The sequence below is a fragment of the Neofelis nebulosa genome, chromosome 3 (genome assembly GCF_028018385.1).
Source record: "Neofelis nebulosa isolate mNeoNeb1 chromosome 3, mNeoNeb1.pri, whole genome shotgun sequence".
Taxonomy (NCBI): Eukaryota; Metazoa; Chordata; class Mammalia; order Carnivora; family Felidae; genus Neofelis; species Neofelis nebulosa.
The window spans coordinates 144,433,554-144,452,323 of record NC_080784.1 but is presented as its reverse complement, the minus strand read 5'-3'; the positions used below and the strand labels follow the sequence as shown (position 1 = coordinate 144,452,323).

The window sequence follows — 18,770 nt, the reverse complement described above, 5'->3', positions numbered from 1 at the left end:
ACACACACACACACACACACACAATGGAGCATTATGCAGCCATAAAAAATGAACTTGCCATTTACAACAACATAGTTGGATTTACGGAGCATAATGCTAAGTGAAATAAGCTAATCAGAGAAAGACATATATCCCTCGTGTGGTATTTAAGATACTAAACAGCTAACAAAAAAAGACAAACAAAAAACAGACTCAGCTATAAGAACAAACAAATGAGTTACCAGAGGGAGGTGGGGGGGGGGGGGGATGGGGGAAATAGGTGAAGGGGATTAATAGTACACTAAACTGGGTGAGCACTGAGTAATACATAGAACTGTTGAATATATTATACACCAGAAACTGATATTGGAATAAAATAAAATGAAATGAAGAATAAAATTACCCAGTATATTGAGTTGTATACATGTAGATGTATTCCCACCCTAAAATACAAGATCTAGGATGACAGGGATCTTGCATATTTTGTTTCACCCTGTGTCCCTGTCCCTTTAATAACCTCTCAATATTTGATTACTAAAAAATTACCGGATTCGAAAGTATTAAGATGGAAAATTGCAGACTGCAATGGAAACACTTAACCTTAGCCTAGTTAGGGATATCAGAGAGGGTTTCTCTGAGGAAGTGACATTTAAGATGAGACTTGAAACCACTAGGCAAAGAAGTGGGGAAAAAGTGATACAGGCAGATGAAACAACATATACAAAGGGTCTGAAGCTGAGATGTTCTAAAAATCTCTGAAAGGTAGTATATATAGCTGTCTTGAGAATTGAGGGGGAGAGAACTGAGGACTACAGGTCCTTAGGACAGAGCAGAGAATGGGAAGCCCAGGAAGGATTTTAAGTGGGTTGTATCCTGCTTTTTTTTCACTTCATGCGGCCTTTTCCCATATTGCTATGTGGTTTTCCTTCTACATGGCAAACATTTTTCTGCAGAATACTTTTGAGAGTGTAACACTTCTGCATAATACCTTTGGGAGCACAGCATAATTACATTGTTGGACCATGATTTTCACTCCTATAAGAATCATTATAAATTTTACTTCTAGATATGTAGCCAGGAAAAATGAGAACATGCCCAAGCAAAAACTTGTTCATGGGGAGCACCTGGCAGGCTCAGTCAATAGGGCATGCAACCCTTGATCTCAGGGTTGTGAGTTCAAGCCCCACGTTGGATGTAGAGATTACTATAAAAATAAAATTTTTAATTAAAAAAACACCTGTCCATGAATATTCATAACAGTATTATTCATAATAGCCAAAAAAGTGAGATATCACAAGTGTCCACCAACTGATAAATGTATAGATTAAATGTGGTACATCTAAACAATGGGATATTTGGCCATAAAAAAGGAGGTACTGATATATGATGTAACATGGATGATCCTTGAAAACATATGTTGTCTTTTGTGCCTGGTTTCTTTCACTTAGTGTAATGACTCCATTTATATGAAATGTCCAGAATAGGAAAATCTATAGAGGCATAAAGGATTAGTGTTGCTTACCACTGGTTGCAAAGATGGAATTGGGAGACGATAGCCAAAGGATGTTGGGTTTCCTTTTGAGGAAAATGTTCTAAAAATTGATTGTGATGATGGTTGCACAACTCCGAATATACTTAAAACTATTGAATTGTACATTTAATTGAATGGAATGAAATGTGAATTATATATCAATAATGCAGTTGTCAAAAAAAATGAAAGAAACAAAAAGAATCCAATTAACATCTTCATTTGTGACCTTTTTTGGGTTATTACTGGGTCCAATAGTACTTACAGCTTCATGGCTTTTGATGAATACCAATTTGCCAGGCCATTTGGCAGAGGGGTTAAACCAATTAAAATGTAACTGGGAACATTTAAGAGCTTCTACTTCATTATGTACTTAACCCTTTTGAACTTTATGTTTATTAAAACTGTCTTACTGTCTGTCAGAGTGCCAGTGACAATTTAATCTACAATACTATAAACGGAATTTCAAGTAATTAATAGGTGGTAAGAACAAGTTTCGGTTGTCCCAACAAAAACTATCAACTTTCTTCTACCCTGTTCACCCATAAGACCTTGCAATCAACATCTCTATTTTCTTAATAATTGTGAAATTGCTTTTACAGTGAGTATAGTTGTAAAAAAGGAAAGCCTTTGAAGTTCCCTTAGAAAAGAAATAAGGCATATGAAGTAAATATATTAATATCTATGTATTGGCAAGAAATTCATCGTTTTTCATTTTTTTCAGTCTTTTTAGAAATGTTTCCCTTTTGTCCTAATAGCAAAAATAAATATCTTTCCATATGGCACTTGAAAATAATGATAACTAAAATACATTGGTTACTTACTATGTACAGGCAGTGCACTCATGTTGCATTCTCTCATTTTTATTCCCACAGCACTCCTCCTCCTCGATAGTAGGTATTTTTTGTTGTCCCCATTTTACAGAAGATAAGGAGGTAAAGTAAATCTGCAGGCGTGAAGAGGCATAGCCAGGATTCAGACCTAGGATGTCTAACCCTGGAGCCTGGTGTGCTTCCAATTACTACCCTTTCCTGCCTCACCCTGTGGATATTTCTGGCCTACATTAAATCTTTGAACAAAAATACTAACCCTCTGGTTATTTTTGTCTTGCCTTTAATCTTAGAACACATAATTTTTTTTTAAGTTTTTAGTTAGCAGTTTATATTTGTATTTCTAGAGAGTTGATTTCTGCTTAAAAGGGGGTTATTAAATTTTCTTAGACCTGTTTTAGTTCATGACTGGAATATTGAATCTTGAAATAATAAACCTGCCTTGCTCCAAATGCAGAGTGGTAGAGTAGGGAAACACCTGAGAAACAGTGTTACTGTCATAAGAAAGGCTCTGTTCGGAAATGCAAAATAGTGTAAAGTGAGACAACTGAAGGGAATCAAGTTGATGAGCAGAAAATGGTTTGCCGTCCTTAATCTTTAAAGAAAAATAATTAGAAGTACACTGCTTACATTTTTATGAGTATAGAAGACAGGCTATTAAATCTTTAATGACAGAAATTTCTGGTCTCCTTTGTCTTAAATGAAACTTTTAGGATAATGTTCCCAGCAGAAGATTTATGAAGATACTGTCTTGAAGGAGAAATACTGAGGCCTACAGGAACCAAGGAAATGATTTATTTCCACTATAACCACTTATCTTTAGCATCTGCTTACACTTAAGGATCCTTTTTACAGCTTCCAAAATATGTTTTCATTAATCACTATGGTGGCAGAATGTAAGAGGAATAAACCTCCCAAATAGACATCAAGAGAAATCAAATAATATAAAGACCTCCTACTTACTAGTAAGTGGGGAGAAAGGGCTCAGACAAAACAAGTCAAAAATTCAAAAATAGGAAGCCACAAGCTGCTTTCCAGACTGACCAACTCTGAAGGCAAGCTGGCTTTAGTTTAGGTTTTTCATATTCAGGTGCTTATTTAGAAAGACCTCACCCAAAGGGATCATTGGTTGCATGCTTCATTAAGAAGGGCCTCAGAAGTCAAACAGCAGTCACCTATTTTAAATTTGTAAGTCAAAGAGTCTTCAGTAGAAATATTCTTTTGTTGTTCTTGTTGGAACAAAAATACACCATTCAAATGCCACCACTTTACTCTTTCACAAACTGTTTTGAATCTTGAACGACCAAATTTAGTAACTTCAGGGAAAAAAATCTTTTTAAACATATCTAATATAATCAAACTACCAATACATATTGTTTCTTGTAAAACATTTATGGGGGATGTATGGACAGAGAGGTAAATATCTTCCAAAGTTTTAGTCTCATCACAACATATGTTTACTGCAACCCTTCTTCTTATAAGTAAAGGAAAAGAACTATTTGGAGAATCAATTGAAATTATCCACAATCAGGGTTTCCAAAACTTCTTTCTCACATAGCTAAGCTACTTTTATTACCAGATGGTGATTTAGTAAATACTGAGTCCCAGTCGCATATTGGGCTAGGCACTGTATGGAAGGTGAGTCATACATGGTCCTGTTTGTAAGAAACGTATTCATTCATTCTGTAATTCAGCAACATTTACTAGCTGTGTGCCTGTGAGCAAGTTAATCAGCTTCTCTATAACTTGACCTCAGTTTCATCATCTGTAAAATGAGGGTAATAATATGTCTCGTGGTTTTTATGAGGATTAAACGGGAAAATATTTGCAAAAGACTTACTTAGATCAACGTATGACACTGGAGACACTAACAGGCTAACTATTGTAAGAGTCCTTTATGTGCCAGGCTTGAGTGTGATTTTTTTTTTTTTTTTACACTTAATACAGTTAAAGATGGCCACCCTCAAGCAGCTCTCAGCCATGCAAGTGAAACAATCGCATTAATGAACATTATTCATATAACATGAAAAGTTTTATAATAGTTTTATGCAGAATGCTATGGGTAAACAGAGGAGAAATTCTGTTGATCAGGGGTGCTTTTATAAACTTGAATGTGGCATTATTTGCTGTGTATCAAATTTATATTTACAAAATAACAGCTGTATAAAACAAGTATTTAGGGTCTTACACAGCCTTGGAGGCTCAAGATCCAGGAGTATCTTAGCTGGGTAGTTCTAATTCAGGGTTTCTAATGAGACTACAGGGAAGTTGTTGGCTGGAGCTGATGCCATGAGGGGCCTGGAGAACCTGCTTGCAAGTTCATCGTGTGGCTGTAGTCAGGAGGCTTCAGTTCCTTGCCACAGGGCCTCTCCAAAGGGCTGTTCATGTTGGCTCCCTCATACAAGTGATGAGAGAGACAGAGGCAAACAGAAACAGAGAATCAGAATACCAAGGTGGAAGCTGCAGTCATTTTATAACCTAAACTGGGAAATGATGTACCGTCACTTCTACCATATTCTTCTACTAGTTAGAAGCAACTCACTAAAACCAGGCCATACTTAAGGAGAAGGGAATTAAACTTGAAGAGCATCAAAGAATTTGTGAACATATTTTTAGGACCATCACAGGTATGGAAAGAAGAGTAAGGTTTAGCTCAGTAGACAGGAACAAACTTATGACAGGCAAGGGAAGAACAGAAACAAAAGAATACAGAATTAAGGGAGTTATTGTTATTCCCATTTTAAAGATGAGGAAACAGGCTTAGAAAGGTAAAATAACTTTCCCATCATGTGTTAAACGGTAAGTGGCAGAGCCAGATTCTGAACCCTATTTTCAGTTCTAGAATGCAGATCTTATCACTACCTGTATTAGGCAAGTTTCTTCAGAGAAACAGAATCAAAAGGATGCAACTCCATCTATATCTACATTTATCTCTATATGGAGAGAGAGAAAGGGGAATTTATTCCAAGGAATTAGCAACCATGATCATGGAGGTTTGGTAAGTCCAAAATCTGCAGAGTAGGCCGGTGGTCTAGAGACCCAGGAGGGAGTTGCAGTTCAAGTCCAAATGCAGTCTGCTGGCAGAATTCCTTCTTGTTCAGGAAAGGTCAGTCTTTGTTCTAGTAAGGCCTTCAACTGATTAGATGATGCCCACCCATGTTATGGAGGGTAATCTGCTTTATTCGAAGTCCAATTTAAATGTTAAATCTCATCCAAAAAAAACACCTTCACAGAAACATCCAAGATAATTGTTGACCAAATATCTGGGGACTACAGCCTAGCCAAGATGACAGACAAAATTAACATCATATTACCCTGTACAGTACAGACAATTTGGGGTTCAGATTGCAAAAGGGCCCCAAATACCATACTCAGCAGATTGCTGAATTTACAAAAATTAACCAGTGGCTCTCTCATGGCTTTCTGATGTCTAACCAGACATGACTTTGAACATCTGATATTGGTGGGGCATTCCCATAGAATATTGTAATTCTATTAGGGAAGGTATATTGGAATATTTGTCATGCTTCATCTTCAGTACTATTTTGACAAGTGAAAAATTTGGTTTTATTGACATTACACTTTTTCCTTTGAATGATTTCCTTTCCAATCCACATAGTTTTAGTAATTAGCCTTTCCCATATTTCAAAATGTTTACTCATTTCAAAACTATTTTTCTCTATTCTCCTCACTTGGACTTTTTTCTCTTAACTTTTTCTTTTGTTTTCGTGCCTTTTTTCAAGGATTCCTTTTAAGCCATGCCTCCTACCAGACTGAAATGCAAAACTAGGAAGAAAGACAAAAATGTAGGTGGGAACTAAAGGACCCAGTTTGTATACCAGCTGGACTTGGTGGTTCTAAAAGTATAAATATTGTTCAAGCATCTTTTCTTTGCAGAGGGTGCATAAAAGAAAAGCTGTTTCATCCTTGCTGCTGGAGATATTTTTCTTTGTAGCTAACATCGAGCAGGAAATTCTTTATGTTTATCTCGGAGCTTCAGAACTTGAAGTCATAATGGTTTCAGCCTATTCTTTTGGCCCACTCCATTCTGGGCCTTCGTCGAGAACAAGACACATATAGCGTGGGCAGGAGAGTCTTGTGAGGCCACTGGAAAGTGATCTGAATTACAAGTCTGTGGTTACATCCTGCCATAGCCAGAGAGAACAGGAAGCAAAGTCTGGACAACCAGCAGAGCCAAAGATGCAACAAACTAGAAGGGAAACAGAGCTGGACTTGCAAAATAAATGAGGGCAGAGACCTGGTGGTAAAGCATAAAAGAAGGTAAGAGAGTTTGGGAGTTAGTTCTATGGATATAGGCCAATTTTCACTTTCCCTCTTAAACACATCATTATATAATTTGTGAGTTTCAGAGCACCCATGGGTGGATAACACCACTAGATGGGTTGGTGAATTCTATTAAATGAGCAGATTTTGTGGGTGAGTGAAGAAGACATCAACATCGTTTGAAAGAGATGCTAGCTTCCTAAAAAAGAAATATTTAATGCATCAGTGCTGCTCTGTGTTCTTTTCTTTCCCCCACCATCTCCTCGTTGCTACTGATCATCCTACAAGCTCAACCAAGTGTGATTTCCATATTTAGTGCGTTAGGAAAAGGGCTTCATTAACAGTATGAGGAAACAAAGGTTTTATCAAAATCAGTTTCTTTTATTTTCAAATATATCAACACAAATACTAGGTCAATGAATAAAGGAGATTTTGATCGTTTCTTTATCTTTCTGTCTTTAGTAAAATTAAATCTAAACCATCTTGGAAAAATAGTTTTCCTGTTTTACCTAGAAAGATTGCCACTGGAGGTATTCCATAAATCCTCTTAACTAATCCATTCTAAAGAAATATACTCCTCCTTTTAATTGTGTTCCTTTGCATATTTCAGAAAACTATTCCTTATATTATTACTCATTTGAAGTCTGTGATGGCAGAAATGAAGACCCCAAAATCTAATGAAACAAAATATACTTTGGATCAACCTGTGTAGAAAATGATCAGCTAATTTTGACTTAAATCTTCTCTGTATTTATAACCACTTGCATTTTAAAGCAAAAAGAAAAATACCCCAAACTCACTATTCTGTAAAATAATTTCTATTCCTGAGTCCATATTGTCTTCTGAATGCTTGGGGATGAGGTTGGTAAGGAGGAAAAATAATGCTGCAGAAATAATATTGAGAGGAAACAACTATTGTGCTAAAGAGACTGCAGTATTCCATGGGACCTTCCATTCCTCCTAGGATATCAGATATTCTCCATCATGCCTCTCAGAGAGAGCCACTGATCAATTTTTATAGGTCCATTGAAACTTGGCTTCCTGACCACTATAAGAAATTTATAACATACATATAAATAGGTAATGAATATTAAAAGACTGATTTGAATGCCAAGTCAGGTTTTTTTTCCACCCAGAGAATTGTTGAATAGAACAGACTTCTTTTGACAACTACTCCCACATGCATTATAATATATGCACCATATTCTTTACTGTAGAAAGTTATAGTTAAGGCCACAGAAACTGGATCTTGTCTATGTGAAAAAACAAGGCTATCTATGTTACTGATAATGTTGGTTTTATATTTATACATAGTATCTTGCTATTTGCCTTTGCTTTTAACATATTTTAGTGCTTTAGTTTCTAAAACTATTCAAAAGCCAAGTAGTTATTCACTAAGTTCTCACTATTCACTGAATTCAAAATGAATTTATAAAACTTTTAATGTCAAGTGGTAGCTGTTGACTTTTATAAGTTTGATATACATTAAACTAAGGAACCGAGACAAATGTAATTTCTATGCTAACAAAACCAGGATCCTTTATCATAATACTAAAATTATTTCTAATTCCAGGAGTTGAATTACAGTAAAAGCCAGCATTAGAAAAGATTTTCAACAGGTTTTTTTGAGTGGGGGCTTTTTTTGGATTAAGAGTCAACCATCTTACATTAAAAAATTTCATTAAAGCTTGCTGCAATCAGTACGTAGCCTCATGTCCTACAGCAGCTTGAAGGGGTATAACCCAAGGGGTAGATGCCATGACAACAGGAATTGCTGGCTCTGAGCAACCCCTGTCAATGCTGGTGCCCCAGTCCTCCTGGCACTCAAACTTTCTACTTTCCCTTGGCAGGTTCGAGAAGAGTAAACTTTGATCTGTTTGATAGACGTTGAAAGAATTTCATCTCTGTTCTCTGCCTGGTTGCCTTTGCACAGCTGCGCTGCTGGCTCTCTTCAGATGTGTACTGACCTTGGCATGACCTGTGGGGGTCACTGCCTCACATTTTATGCTTAGCCAACCATCGCTGTCCTCATTGCTGTTGTTGGATTAGGTCCCTTGCAAGTCAGTATCTATGCTGTTCTAAGTAAAGAAAGAGTGAAGTGAACTGAGGGATTCTCTCTTTGCTGGTGTTATAATCCTTTCAATGAATTTCTAAACGGTGTGGACTTGCTTTCCATTTTTATAGAGCTCACAGTGTCAAATTTTATGTTGACACATTTCTTACAGCTTTTAGCTCTTAATGCTCTGTTGTCGACTTATGTGGCACTGGATCAGGTAACATTTAATGTGACACTACTTAACTCCTGAAGTGTCTGTGTCTGGACACTTTAACTTGCAACTCTGCAGAGTGAGTTCCCTGCCCACGTTAGGTAACCCCCAAAGAAATTAGGGGCAGCCTCTCTCTCACCTGATCCTTTCCTATAGAGACTACTGTGAGTTCCAAAGTATTCTCTCTCTCTCTCTGACCCTCTCCCCATCTCTCTTTCTCAAAATCCATTAGAGCCTTTGGTGGCCCTACTTTCTATAAAGTGCGTAAGTAAAGCCCCCATATTAAACATAACTCTCACTTTTAAGAGAAAAATTCACTTTCTGTTAACAAAGGAGTAGAAACATAAAATTCTTTTTATAATAGACTTATAATTACTTACTAATAGAATTATTACTATGAACAATAATATGACTTTTCATTTAATATTATGGTTAGATAAGAGAGATAAGGAGAAACTGTTGTAGCTGAAGATTATATATGAAATCAATCTTTATTATTCAGTTTTGTAAGTTTTATTTTTCTTATCAGAAACTTTTTGTATTTAGATTGACCATCTCCATTCTTTAGAGTTAACTGGGTTTTTTTAAACTGTTATCCACTATCATTCAATAGCTTTTTTTGGGTCAAGCCTCTTTTCTGAGTAGGACCCCCAGAGAAGCTGCTAGAAAGAATTATTTCCTGGGATGAAATATCCTGGCCAGAGCAACATCACTCCATGTTGTATTTGCCAGTAAGTTGATGAGATTATACCTTTTCATTAGGGCCCCCCCCCCCATTTCTCCTTCTTTCAAGAGTAGGTATTGTAAAAGATACATTTTAAGTAACTTCCAAATTCTTTAAGATGAATGCAATAAATTCTTGAAGGCATATTTAAACATATCCTGGTACATCGTGTGGTACAGACTGAGGCTAATGTCTGTTGATTTTGCAAGCTACATTTACTAGTAAGAACTGCAGTCATATGGGACTCCATCTGACTCTGTAAATACCCAAATATTTATTGAGTATCAACTGTGTATAAGGCCTTGGGCTGAGTTGAAACATTAAGCTGAGCACAAGCTGACCACAAAAGCAGGAGATAATGTTACAAACACAAGTATACTTATTGGGAAATATGCAGTGATCATAATTTTAAGGGAAAACTGAGAATAGCTATGCAAATATTTTGTGTAACTTTCCTATGTATTCTTAGAAAATGCTTAGAGTTTCTGCTTTCCTAAATATTCTTTTTTTCTTTTTTTTAGTTTGTTTATTTAATTTCAAGTTAGTTCGCAGTGTAGTATTGGTTTCAGGAGTAGAACCAGTGGTTCATCACTTACATATAACACCCAGTGCTCATCCCAACAAGAGCCCTCCTTAATGCCCGTCACTCATTTTGCCCACCTGCCCACCCCTCTAGCTAGCACATCCCTAAGTATTCTTAAATATTCTCTTTATTCTAACCCTCCTTAATGCCCGTCACTCATTTTGCCCACCTCCCCACCCCTCTAGCTAGCACATCCCTAAGTATTCTTAAATATTCTCTTTATTCTAAGATCCTGTTAAAATCTCAGTGGATCTATTTCACCTCCCGGGGCTCTGTTTCTTGCCCCTGATACGGATTTACTGTGCATACCTACCATCTCTTCAAACATGTTCTGTGCTCTTCCCTTAGATTTATGTCAGGTTCCAGTAAATGGGGAGAGAATCATCTGAAAGGTCTGCACAATGATGGCCTTATTTAGGATACTGCCTAGGTTGTTGAAACAAAAGACTCAAAAATAAAGATACCAAAGTGGTGGCTCTATAATATAGAGAATCAACTCTGTCCGTCTTGTTGGTTTTCCAGCCCTAGAGATTTGGCTTCATTTTTGTGCCCCGAAAAGAGCTCACCAGCACATCCTGATTCCAAGCTCACTTTGAAGGAAAAAGAGTGAAGAAAACACCTGACCCAGAAGTTGCATATGTCATTCTGCTTACATTCCATTTACTATGCTGTCTTTAGCTATATTTAGATGTAGCTTAAACTGTCATTAGTATGGGAGACAAAGGATGTTGAGAGGACAATTAGCAAACTCTGCCACATATTAATATGATCTGTATCTCTTAAAAACATTTTAGTCCAGGACCAGATGGCTTCCCAGGGGAGTTCTACCAGACGTTTAAAGCAGAGATAATACCTATCCTTCTCAAGCTATTCCAAGAAATAGAAAGGGAAGGAAAACTTCCAGACTCATTCTATGAAGCCAGTATTACTTTGATTCCTAAACCAGACAGAGACCCAGTAAAAAAAGAGAACTACAGGCCAATATCTCTGATGAATATGGATGCAAAAATTCTCAATAAGATACTAGCAAATCGAATTCAACAGCATATAAAAAGAATTATTCACCATGATCAAGTGGGATTCATTCCTGGGATGCAGGGCTGGTTCAACATTCACAAATCGATCAACGTGATACATCACATTAACAAAAAAAAAAAGAGAAGAACCATATGATCCTGTCAATCGATGCAGAAAAGGCCTTTGACAAAATCCAGCACCCTTTCTTAATAAAAACGCTGGAGAAAGTCGGGATAGAAGGAACATACTTAAAGATCATAAAAGCCATTTATGAAAAGCCCACAGCTAACATCATCCTCAACGGGGAAAAACTGAGAGCTTTTTCCCTGAGATCAGGAACACGACAGGGATGCCCACTCTCACCACTGTTGTTTAATATAGTGCTGGAAGTTCTAGCATCAGCAATCAGACAACAAAAGGAAATCAAAGGCATCAAAATTGGCAAAGATGAAGTCAAGCTTTCACTTTTTGCAGATGACATGATATTATACATGGAAAATCCGATAGACTCCACCAAAAGTCTGCTAGAACTGATACATGAATTCAGCAAAGTTGCAGGATACAAAATCAATGTACAGAAATCAGTTGCATTCTTATACACTAACAATGAAGCAACAGAAAGACAAATAAAGAAACTGATCCCATTCACAATTGCACCAAGAAGCATAAAATACCTAGGGATAAATCTAACCAAAGATGTAAAAGATCTGTATGCTGAAAACTATAGAAAGCTTATGCAGGTAATTGAAGAAGATATAAAGAAATGGAAAGACATTCCCTGCTCATGGATTGGAAGAATAAATATTGTCAAAATGTCAATACTACCCAAAGCTATCTACACATTCAATGCAATCCCAATCAAAATTGCACCAGCATTCTTCTCGAAACTAGAACAAGCAATCCTAAAATTCATATGGAACCACAAAAGGCCCCGAATAGCCAAAGTAATTTGGAAGAAGAAGACCAAAGCAGGAGGCATCACAATCCCAGACTTTAGCCTCTACTACAAAGCTGTCATCATCAAGACAGCATGATATTGGCATAAAAACAGACACAGACCAATGGAATAGAATAGAAACCTCAGAACTAGACCCACAAACGTATGGCCAACTCATCTTTGACAAAGCAGGAAAGAACATCCAATGGAAAAAAGACAGTCTCTTTAACAAATGGTGCTGGGAGAACTGGACAGCAACATGCAGAAGGATGAAACTAGACCACTTTCTCACACCATTCACAAAAATAAACTCAAAATGGATAAAGGACCTGAATGTGAGACAGGAAACCATCAAAACCTTAGAGGAGAAAGCAGGAAAAGACCTCTCTGACCTCAGCCGTAGCAATCTCTTACTCGGCACATCCCCAAAGGCAAGGGAATTAAAAGAAAAAGTGAATTACTGGGACCTTATGAAGATAAAAAGCTTCTGCACAGCAAAGGAAACAACCAACAAAACTAAAAGGCAACCAACGGAATGGGAAAAGATATTTGCAAATGACACATCGGACAAAGGGCTAGTATCCAAAATCTATAAAGAGCTCATCAAACTCCACCCCCGAAAAACAAATAACCCAGTGAAGAAATGGGCAGAAAACATGAATAGACACTTCTCTAAAGAAGACATCCGGATGGCCAACAGGCACATGAAAAGATGTTCAACGTCACTCCTTATCAGGGAAATACAAATCAAAACCACACTCAGATACCACCTCACGCCAGTCAGAGTGGCCAAAATGAGCAAATCTGGAGACTATAGATGCTGGCGAGGATGTGGAGAAACAGGAACCCTCTTGCACTGTTGGTGGGAATGCAAATTGGTGCAGCCGCTCTGGAAAGCAGTGTGGAGGTTCCTCAGAAAATTAAAAATAGACCTACCCTATGACCCAGCAATAGCACTGCTAGGAATTTATCCAAGGGATACAGGAGTACTGATGCATAGGGACACTTGTACCCCAATGTTTATAGCAGCACTCTCAACAATAGCCAAATTATGGAAAGAGCCTAAATGTCCATCAATTGATGAATGGATAAAGAAATTGTGGTTTATATACACAATGGAATACTACGTGGCAATGAGAAAAAATGAAATATGGCCTTTTGTAGCAACGTGGATGGAACTGGAGAGTGTGATGCTAAGTGAAATAAGCCATACAGAGAAAGACAGATACCATATGGTTTCACTCTTATGTGGATCCTGAGAAACGTAACAGAAGCCCATGGGGGGGGGGGGGGGGGGAGAAAAAAAAAAAAAAGAGGTTAGAGTGGGAGAGAGCCAAAGCATAAGAGACTGTTAAAAACTGAGAACAAACTGAGGGTTGATGGGGGATGGGAGGGAGGGCAGGGTGGGTGATGGGTATTGAGGAGGGCACCTTTTGGGATGAGCACTGGGTGTTGTATGGAAACCAATTTGACAGTAAATTTCATATATTAAAAAATAAAATTAAATTAAAAAAAACAAACATTTTTTCGGAAAACAACCTAGCAGTTGGTGCTCTGGCAGATACATCACTTTCATCCTAGTTCCCTTAAGGTTCTTACTAGTCTTTGGAGCAAAGGAGTGGAGGTAGTAAGAAAACAGTAAAGAAAAATCTCAGCCCACTGTGCAGCAGTATCCCTTAATGCTGACCGTCGCTGCAAAAAGTGTCACCTTTGCACCGTCACTGCACTGTCACAAAGGGCCAGCCCATCAGGCTGAGCTTCAACACTCGACGTGCATCCCACAGGAAGCCCTGCAGTCTTGAGTACATTCACAGGATGTGTGCTTCCTTCCTAGTTAACTCTGAAAACTGTGGCTGATAAGCTCAGACAGTCTTGCTTAGGGATCTCTGCCAATGGCAGCAGAAACCCCCTCGACTTAACTCTCTCACCATGTGTGGGAAGGTTATTTATTGAAGGGATGCAGGGAATATCAGGGAATCTAATTTCAGAAGGTAGAGTCCTATTTCACAGGAAGTAGCTGGCCGTCCAAAAACTACTTTTTCTCATCTCTGCTCCTCTGGGTATGTCCACTTGTTCCATCTCCTCTACATCCCCATTTCTGATCTTTCTAAAGCTTTGGAAGTTGACTCCCCTGTAATTCTCCTCTGAGACTTTGATTTGCCATGGTATCATATTTGCCCCAATCCTCCATGGCTGAGAGCTCCTCTGCACAATTTGACTAGTCTCAATCTCTGTGTTCTCATTCAACTTCTGACATGAGAACATCTAATTGGCTCAGGCTGAATCAGATGTCTACCCCTGGTTCAATCAGTTGTAGCCAGGAAAGCAGAGTCACCTGAGTGAGACAGGCATGACCAAAGGCAGAGTCTTTTAGAATAGTCATGGCCAAAGGCTAGAAGGCAGATTCTCTTAGAATAGGCTGTGAATGGAAAGATGACTGATAAATCTAATACAGACATAATAATTTTTTTATGTTTTTAATCCCAGTTCAAATTGGGCTGATCAGAGTTGGTCCTAGAATAGTGTTAAACCTCTGGTTAGTTACAAAATACCATCTGACCAAATACCATAACTGGTACCAGGGGTGATCCCCCAAAAGGCACTATAGGTCATCTATTCCCATGACCGTATAACTTTCTTCCCTTGCCTTCATTCACTTTATGCTCTAGAACTGGCAGCTTCAGTCTCCTCTCAGGTGGCATCAGTTTATGAAAATGTGGTGCATTTTATCATCAGGATTTCTTCTTTATTTGGATAAATAATAATAGATAGGAAGAAATAATAGATTTCTTTATCTCCTTTTGAAATCTTTCATGATTTCCATCATTTCCTTTGATTTACATGATCTGTGAGTAGCATTGATAAATGTCCTTGGCATTGGTCTTGGCAATGATTTTTTGGATTTGACACCAAAATCAAAGGAAACAAAAGCAAAACTTAACAGGAGGGACCACATCAAACTAAAAATCTTCACAGCAAAGGAAACAATCAACAAAATGAAAAGGCAACCCACAGAATAGGAGAAAATATTTACAAAACACACATCCAATAAGGGGGTAATATCCAAAATATACAAGGAACTCAGTTACATAGCAAAACAAAAATGGAAACAAAAGAACAACAACAACAAAACAAAAACAAAGAAACAAAAACAAAAAACAAACCCACATAAAAAATGGGCAAAAGACCCAAAGAAGACATAACAAATGGCCAACATCTGAAAAGATACTCAATATCATTAATCATCCGGGAAATACAAATCAAAACTACAATATCACCTCACACCTGTTAGGATCTCTATTACCAAAAGGACTTGTCTTTACTGACCTCTCCCCATTTCCCTCATTGCTAGTGAGATATGGAGGAAAAGGGAATCCTTGAGCACTGTTGGTAGGATGTAAACTGATGCAGCCACTTTGGAAAGCAATATGGAGTTTCCCTCAAAAAATTAAAAATATAATTAACATGTGGCCCAGTAATCCCACTTTTGGGTATGTATATTCAAAGGAAATGTAATCATTGTCTTGAAGAGATATATGCACTCCCATGCTCATTGCAACATTATTCACAATAGCTGAAGTATGGATAAACCTAAGTTTCCATCAGCAGGTGATAAGAGATATCTGTATATCTATGTCTATGTCTATATATCTATATCTATATCTCTAAATCTACAATGGAATATTATTTAGTCTTTAAAAAAAAAAAAAAGCAAATCTTGCCATTTGTAATAACATTGGTGGGCCGGGAGGGCATTGTGCTGAGTGAAATAAGTCAGATAAAGACAAATACTGCACGGTATCACTTATGTGTGGAACTAAAGGAAAAAAATCAAACCCATATAAACAGAGAGCAGGATGGTGGCTGCCAGGAGGGTAGGGGGCGTGGACAGAGGTTGGTAAAGAACACAAGCCTTCAGTTATAAGATGAATAAGGTCTGAGGATCTAAAGTATAACCTGGTCACTATAGCTGTTAAATTGTATTGTACAATTGAAACTTGCCGAGAGTAGAAGTGTTCTCACCAAAGGGGGGGGGGGGGGGGGAAAGAAGGTAAATATATGAGGTGATGGATGTGTTAATAAAGTCAAATGTGGGAATCCTTTCACAATGTATACACATATCAAATCACTTTATATACTTTAAATATATTACAATTTTGTTTGTCAATTATAGCTCAGTCAAGCTGAGTAAGCACACATGTGTAAAAGATGTTTGTAACAGTGCTACTTGTTGGCTACTTTGAGAGAAAAACCAGATTCCTGGGTCAGGTCTGGACTACTGAATCTGAACTTCTGAGATGAAGTCCTGAATCTGCATTTTAACTGCTGCACCCTCAGGTAGGCTGAAGATTGCATTTTGAGATAAGCTAAGTGAACTCTGGAGTGAATTAATAAGATTTTAATGATACATTTACTACAGATTCCAATTATTATTATTATTTAAATGTTTATTTATTTTTGAGAGAGCACAAGTGGGGCAGGCAGAGAGAGGGAGACAGAAGATCTGAAGCAGGGTCTGAGCTGACAGCGGTGAATCCTATGTGGGGCTTGAACTCACAAACTAGGAGATCATGACTCGAGCTAAAGTCAGATGCTCAACCAACCGAGCCACCCAGGAGCCCCATAGGGATTTCCATTATTATCAGTGCCTGAAAGAATACTAATTTTGTATATGGAATTTAAGAGGGATTTGTCATAAACTTGTATTTTAATTTAGCTGTTTTATAACCAGAAAGAATAAGTCAATGAAGAGAAGGAAAATCAGAAGCTTCAAAAGATAACAATGAATATCATAATGTTTCACAGAATATTTGCTGTATTTGGGGAATAAAAATGCCCCACAGATGTCATTTTTCCATATCATAAAATAAGAAATAAACACATGAATACCAAATGTAACTTTAAAAAATGAGGGGCACCTAGGTGGCTCAGTCTGTTAAGCGTTCAACTCTTGGTTTCGGCTCAGGTCATGTTCTCACAGTTTATGAGTTCGAGCCCCACATTGGGCTCCATACTGACAGTGCAGAGCCTGCTTGTGATTCTCTCTCTCTCTCTCTCTCTCTCTGTCTCTCTCTGTCCCTTCCCAGCTTGCTCTCTCTGTCTCTCTCTCTCAAAAATAAATTAATTAAAAAAAATTTTAATGAAATTAATTTTTTAAAATTACTCCAAGTACTATAATGATTGTGAAAGAAATATAGAATATGTTTTAAAATGCGAAGTGTTTATGTTACACTGTTTATGTTATAAAGTGTTTATGTTATAAAGCATACACACACACACACACAAAGATTTAATAATAGTATAAATATACTCTGGTTAACCTTACGAGTTAAGGATATTTTGAATGAATAATTGCTAATTAATTCACACTGATTATTAATATGCATAAAGTTCAAACCACACATGTCTAAAAAGAGGACTTACATATTTATTTGTGACAGAAAAAAAAATCAGTTAATAGAGTTGACTGATTTATGTTACTGAACTAACTTGACAGCCTAAACTGTTAGTACTCAAGCAAAATCTCTGTGCATCTCATATTTATAATGAAAACATTCCTGAGCTAAGGAAAAAAAAAAAAAGCCTGCCTTTATAGCTTCAGGGAAATACTGTTAACTAAACTTAGGGGACTTCCAGAGGTAGCAAAATGAGGAGGGGAAAACCATAGAATGATCTCACTTTTCTGATAATTGAAACTCAAACTCCTGGAACATAGCTGCACAATTTCTACCCTTTTCTTTTAAGGTTCGAGGTCTTCCTGGACCTTGAAAATAAAGGGCAGAGAGGTAGTACCTCAGAGTTGGGAATCAGAAATCAGATCCTGAGGGTTTGGGAGTCATAAGTCAGCCAAGGATACAGAGTTCTCTAGAACGGAGCTTTCTTGGGACATGAATCATGTTTATTTTAGACGCAAAACTTTCTAGCTCCAAATAGAAAAAAAAAATCATTCTTACTTTATGAAAAATGTCTCTGCCAGAATGTTAGGAAACAAGTGAGTCGTCCAAGCACTGAGGCTCTGTGGCTCATTTGCAAAGTTCCTCTTCTTCATCTGCTCTCAGTGCCTCCTCCCTGGCCCCGGGCCAGTCTCAAATTCTCAGTTCTACCATTGTGCTAAGGACAAAAGTATGTCTGAAGTGTATGCTGCATTCTCTAATGAGTTTGTCTACCTATTCCAGGTAAATCAGAATGTCTCAAGAGGATCCTTGGGACACAGAAAACATGTTGTGCCTGATGAATGCAACCTGTGTGTGAGCCTGCTTCAGAAACTGTCATTGGACAACACCATAGCTCTCTGCTTCCTGGAGAGGTTCCTGCAGGAGTTTTAAAGTTGTTACATGATGTGCAACTTTATTAATTTTAGTTGCAACTGTGAGCGCATACACAATGCGCTATTTAAATTTTTTTTTTTTTTTAATGTTTTTTATTTATTTTTGGGACAGAGAGAGACAGAGCATGAACGGGAGAGGGGCAGAGAGAGAGGGAGACACAGAATCGGAAACAGGCTCCAGGCTCCGAGCCATCAGCCCAGAGCCTGACGCGGGGCTCGAACTCACGGACCGCGAGATCGTGACCTGGCTGAAGTCGGACGCTTAACCGACTGCGCCACCCAGGCGCCCCCAC

General features: G+C 37.8%; 1 long non-coding RNA gene across 1 annotated transcript; it reads left to right on the top strand.

The window, feature by feature from the left end:
* The first annotated feature begins 360 nt into the window (after nucleotides 1–360).
* LOC131507429 (uncharacterized) lies at nucleotides 361–18,541 on the top strand. The gene is made up of 4 exons (XR_009259498.1): nucleotides 361–6,618; nucleotides 8,472–8,681; nucleotides 16,324–16,487; nucleotides 18,326–18,541. It is a non-coding gene; the product is annotated as an uncharacterized LOC131507429 (long non-coding RNA).
* Nucleotides 18,542–18,770: the final 229 nt, after the last annotated feature.